We start from the raw sequence: 6,140 nt of genomic DNA, 5'->3' as shown, positions 1-6,140 counted from the left end.
CTAATTGCACGCATAATTTGGTGCGTGATTCATATTACTATATTAAACCTTAACAGTCTCGATTTTTCTCAGTTTTTTGATTTTTTTTTTCTAGATTAACGTACGTAGGTTACTTTGTTGTTGATTTCCGTAGGGCTTTTTTCGTGTGCACTTTCGGTGTTGTGTTGCAATTTTCATTGTTCTTTTCCGTTGTTCTGAAGTGGGATTCTTTTGGTGTGGGTGGATCTAGCATTTTTCGTTTTCTGGTCCATTGGGTCTAGGCGTCCAGCTGCCTCATCTTCATGCCGCTTTGACTGAGCAGAGCCGAACAAAATCCCACCGCTCCTCCCATTGCTAAAGTTCTTGCCGCGTCTCAGGCTCCGCCGCTATTACCCCACCTCCAAGCCCCATCGCCACCTTGGATTCCTTGGCCTGGGCTCCCTTCCTTTAGTCTTCACGGCTCACCGCGGGGAACTCCGGCCCGGGTCATACACGGCGTCAAGCTCCCGATCCTTGGCAATATGGGGATGGGGGCCTGAAGTTCTCTGGGTGGCCGTGACCGCCGTGGGCGACGAAGGGGATCAACATGGCTGGTGCGGCCGTGAGCTCCCAGATGGAGCGGCGCCGGCCGCTGCCTATGAATTTCACCGTCGGGGGAGAGCCGCCACAGCGGCTCCTTTTCTCCTCTCTTCCTCCCCACCGACCGCTGCCCGTCACGCTCGACTGCCGGCCGATCTAAGGTTAGTCGTCATTCTCATCAATTAGTTATTCGGTTCAAGGTTGCCCGACACAGCTGCATCGCTTAGCAATATAGCAGTCCTACGCAGGCGCATCGGCGGTAGTGAGGAGCCTTGGGACTACCCGGTAATCCGGAGACCGGCGGGGACGGCGCGCCAGCTTTGAGGAAGGGGACGGCGTGAAGGGATGCGCCCCCGGACCTCTACTGATTCCGCCGCCGAGGCGCGAACACCCTGGCAGTCGATGATGCGGCCGCGGCCTCACCCTGCACCAGTCCTCCAGCGTGTGCGCGTATACGCAGCCGACCCCAGCGGCGGCGACGGCGTGCACACGCGCCGGGTGCCGGCAGGGCGCGAGGCGAAGTCCCTCGGCACGAAGATCGGTGGGCTCCCGACTAGACGGCCACCTGGAGGCATTCAATCGCTCAAATCTAGCGCCCGAGAGAGGAGTTGGGGAGGATAAAAAGAGGTCGTTTCACAGCGTGGTCCAGCGCTGCAGTGTCGAGCAACAATGCCCGTGGATGCCATGGTCAAGCGCTACGGTGGACGAGTACATGTACGCAATGGTTGAGCGACGCTGATGGGAATTGATTGGGGATTTTGACTGCTGCTCTGCTCCCGTTTTCGCCAGAGGCTGGATGTTGCTCTAGGATCTGCCGGCTGGGTCGGGCGGATTTGCCGTCCGCCAGCGCTGCCGCTGCTCGGAGTTGTTGCTGTGATGGGAACTGAAGGTTAGCTTTTGTTTTTTTTTTACTTTCAGTTGATCATTCATTTGTTCCTCCTTGCTCCACTTGATTGTGCTTTCTTTTTTGTTGTGTGCTCTTTTGTTCGCAGGGTGTGGTGCAGAGTTGTTGGTGGCCGCTGGCTTTGTTTGATTCGTCCGTGGTTCTGCGGACGTTTTTATGCTTCAATGAGTTGTGATTTCCGATTCAATCACTTGGTTAATTTTTAGTTTGCTGATTGCTCTTTCGCTGCTGTGGTTTAGCTTTTCGGCCGTGTTTGTTGGCATAGATCCTAACTGCTGCTGCAATCTTTGCCAAAGTGCCGTACGTCTTGATCTGGCCGATACTTTTGGCTGAGAGCAACACACAGAGTACAAGCTTCCAGCGACTTGCTTTCTCGCTGAACCTGGACGCAAGCTAACTAACATGATGATTGATTAATTGATCTACTAGCAACACATGCGAATCAATCTGGATTGCTAGAGGCACATGTCATGTCCTTACTTCTTTCTATTATTTTCCAATCGCACAGATTACAGGGAGGTTACATATGTGTATAATTAACCTAGCTCTGAATAACTAGGATTATAATACTAATTCATACTCCCTCCTTTTCCCACGCCAGCCCCTTCTTTGCCCCGTGCTCCTCTCTCCGTTTCTAGAGTTCACTGATGCTTGGTCTCTGACACGCAGGTCTGCGTGGCTTCCGATGATATGCCAGGTCGCCCCGTGCTGCAACGCCTCCGGGTCGTTATCTGTAATGTTTGCAGAGAGGGGCTGATACAGTTGGTCGAGTAGTTCTCAAGCCGAGGTGAATAAGTCCCCTCTCTCAGACATTGTTCAGTTTATATTTGCGTATACAGTATTTTGAGTGGTTGCTGATAGTTTGTATTTCATTTTCTTGCATTCCCATCGGTCTGTATCAAATATGTATCCGTGCATATAAGCTGACTTTCAGTGGGGTTTGATGGTAGATTTTTTTGTCTTCTTCTTCACAAAATGCTTACAACTTCATATCCAGATCAGTGGAATGTTTGCTTTGTGTGACTAAAGAGGAAGATTGAAGAATAGGATCACTGAACGGATCATGTGTCGTTTATGATTTACGAATGACCACAACTAACATGAATGTATTCATATGCGCTTTTTCACCTAGACCGAATGAAAATGGTCTCCTAGCTTTAGAATGATTTTTCAGGGGTAACTTTGATTTGCTATTAGTGCATCCTGATATATATGTTTCTCTTGTAGCTTATGGTGATAGTTATGCATTGCTATCAAATTAGATCTTCTCAGATGTTGGATTTTATGAACAATGCCGTAATCAACCTTGTGGATGCCGATCACATGCATCTTTATTACTTTGTAGTTCTTATGAGACAAGTTTGCTGACAGAGTTTACTTACTCACAACTACCTTGCAAGTTAGCTATGTCAAATGTTCTCCTAGACCCTTCATCCATAGAGCTGTATGTACATACACTTACCAGTACTATACATAATGTGATCTTTACCTTTGGATGGAGACTATATAGAACAGAGAAGCAGATAAATCACTTATATCCCCAAGCTACTGTGGCACAGAGTGCCATTTTAGTCATTTTTAGGTGGTTGAGCAGAGGAGAAGAAAGCCGAACCATTTTCCCCTCCATTAGCTCATGTTCTTTGACCACCAACTTATTAGAATAATTGAAATGGGTGACCAAGATCAATCAGGGGTAACTATTATGCTTTTCTTCATCTCCACGGGTTTCTGTTTGTTAAACGGCACCAGCAATGCAAACAACCTTGAATAGTGTCAAAATAGACATAACGTAGCAAACTTGCGCGTGGTCGAATCTGAGAAACAGAGATAGAGAGACTGGAGGAATTGTATACGAATTATGTTCTTCTCCATGGTAGATCGCCTGGTAGAGGTTACACAAAGCGTTACATAAAGCGTCTTCGCTTCAATTTTCCTTCTTAGGAATAACTATTGTTTACTCATGCCACTATTACAGGGGATAAACCTTGGAAGGCTCTATACCAAGGAATCTGGAGTTTATAGTACACATGTACTTCCTCATAAACCAATTGGTAATTTCTTTTATTTTCTGCTCATTGGATAAAACTAATTGACCTACTGCATAATTTTCATGTAACACTGCTGCGAGGTATTTTTGTAAAAACGAACATCAGAAATAACAGGCATATTTACCTTTTCTAATTCTTGCAAATAACTGAACTAATTTGTAATTCAGTTCTTGAGCCTATTGTTACAAGGAATCAATTTATAGATAGAACAAATAAATATGATATTCAAGCTCTCTATTTGCTAGACGAACTGAACATAATATGTTGCATTTTCTGTTAGCCTGAATATTTCTAGCAATAAATGATTTCTAAAAATTGTATGATCCGTTAAATAAATTTCACTCCTATCTATACAAAAGCACCTGTAATTGTTATAAAATACGTATACATAGAGTGTTGGAAAAAGTACAAATAGTGATTGCTATTTCATATTTAGGCACCTGTAACATTTTTATCATAAGATGTGCCTCATCTTAGTTCAACGCCTACTGCCCAGACCTTTGCTTTTGATTGCATTTTGCTTGATGACCTGCGTTCACAATGGGATTGAAGTATAGACATTACCATCTCTTTCGGGATTTATCTTCCTTTCACAGATATTGATCCCCTCAATTGGTCACCATGTGTTTAAACATAGATGGTTTCCTGATGCCATAAGAAGAATAGTCTGGCTTACCATAGCCAAGTGATGAGTCTCCTTTTGCAATTAGATCTGGGCTATTTCTTTGGCGAGGAATAAGATTATTTTGTTGCTCTAAATGCAGAAGGTGAATTTAGTGCACATCCTAGGTTGTTGGTACGACATCATGTAGATATCTATAGCAATGAATTAAGGGCAATATGTCTTTGTATTTTTTCCATCAGAAATAGGTGCCTGCTATGATGATAACATAAATCAATTCCTAAGTCCTAGCTATTCCTTCTCTAGGAATTTGAGAAGGTTTCTGCATATTTGTGGTGAAAGACAGGCTGCTAAATTTCATCCGGGACATGAAATAGCTCCCATGGACAGCCTCTAGAATAGAGGAGGGGAAGCAGAACAAAGGTAGAACCAGGGTAGGCAAGAAAGAAGGATAAATTAGTAGATCATTATCCCCAACTAAATTTGGTCATCCTCAAGCAACCTAGGTAAATTTATGTCAAAGGGCACAAATAATTGATTCTCTGACTAAAATCGACTCTTGCTTTTTTCCCGTGTCATGATTTTAATTCAGAAAAGGGAAATATAAAATTAGAAGGGGAAAGAAAAGAACCTTAGATCTATGCTATATGGATGAAGTTAAGAGCCCATTTAGCTACCATTGTTCTCTACATTAACATTTTCCTTGCATGTGTGTTGAAGGATGAAGAGTTCAGAAATGAAGTAGAACATACTATTTTGAGAATAGCCAGTAGGAAGTTGTAGCTTCAGTTTCAGCTATAGTAGTGGGGGTGTACGATGTGAGCTTATTACATGCTAATTAACTAATTTATTTGCATACTAATCTCTGAAATATAATAAGCATGCTCTGAAATTTAGAACTGATGTGGTGCTCCTGTGTAGTGAAATGCTTGCATGTATAGTTTTGGTTTTGAAACCAAACTGAACCCTGGGTTTTGTGGGTGCAGTCGTCCACGTGGACGTCGTTGTCGATAATGAAAGCGACGGCGTCTTCGCGGAGGCGGTCAACGGGCACGGTTTTGTCATCCGCGGTGATAGTGTCGTAAGTCGAGTCCTTTGTCCTGAACTGGACATGAATGGGCGCCAGAGCTGCGGATGGCCTAGAGTCGCTCTAGCTCGCCACCGCCTCGGTACCCCTGGTGTCCAAGCGATGTCAGTGAAGGATCAGCGTGTTGCTAGGTAGTATTCTGTTATATATAGCCAGAGGTCCACCAAAGATACATAAAAAGATACATAAGATTGCACACTAGAAGGTATAATCATACCTTCTATATTTCTTACTTACGCTAATTATTTCAGTTAAGATTTTGACCAGATATAAAGTACCTGCCAGCAGCATAGCTGCACATGCTGATGTAGAATCAAATTTGCAGAGCTTTCATTGGCATTGTAGAAGACGATACATTGTTCTTTGACTATATTGCTGGTTCAACGCTCAAAGTGACCATCTTCAGGTACAATGGATGCGAGAAGATCTAGGACCACTGTACTTAGAGATCAACGTGAAATAACCTTTTGTTCATCGGTATAGCTATCCATGCTATCGCTTATATATAATAATAATAGTTCTTCTCTCTTACTCTCTGAGATTACCAATTGATCATCCATTGTAGAATGATGATCAATATACAGTACCAAGTATTATTACTAGACTAAATTATTACTAGACTAAATTTCTGTCTCTCTGATGCCCGCTTATTTGCTTGACCCTGATGATCTACCTTTTGATGCACATAATTTGAGTGTATGTTGTATCAGATTTCGTTACCAACCATGTTAAAGCCCATTGTTTAAACAAGAAAGTATTCATTACTTCTATCAATTCAAGTTTGATCTTAAAATTATTACAACTATTGTATTACACGGTCGGCGCGGCGTGCCGCCGCGCCCATCCATGCTAGTATTATAAACGCGCGAGCAGATTTAAGAATGAACAAATCAAACTACACAGAAAATATAAGATTATAAC

The 6,140-nt window shown here is 43.3% G+C and overlaps 1 long non-coding RNA gene across 3 annotated transcripts; it reads left to right on the top strand.

The window, feature by feature from the left end:
* The first annotated feature begins 300 nt into the window (after window positions 1–300).
* Window positions 301–5,854, top strand: LOC124691308. 3 transcript variants are annotated; one of them, XR_006998903.1, is made up of 6 exons: window positions 301–719; window positions 797–1,272; window positions 1,348–1,447; window positions 1,551–2,249; window positions 3,438–3,513; window positions 5,545–5,854. It is a non-coding gene; the product is annotated as an uncharacterized LOC124691308 (long non-coding RNA). The 3 variants fall into 3 exon arrangements; XR_006998902.1 differs by having other exon boundaries at window positions 807–1,447; XR_006998901.1 differs by having other exon boundaries at window positions 797–1,447.
* The last annotated feature ends 286 nt before the right edge of the window (window positions 5,855–6,140 follow it).

This window comes from Lolium rigidum, chromosome 2, assembly GCF_022539505.1.
Source record: "Lolium rigidum isolate FL_2022 chromosome 2, APGP_CSIRO_Lrig_0.1, whole genome shotgun sequence".
Taxonomy (NCBI): Eukaryota; Viridiplantae; Streptophyta; class Magnoliopsida; order Poales; family Poaceae; genus Lolium; species Lolium rigidum.
Note: the sequence above shows the minus strand (reverse complement) of the source record. Positions and strands in the feature narration are given on the sequence as shown.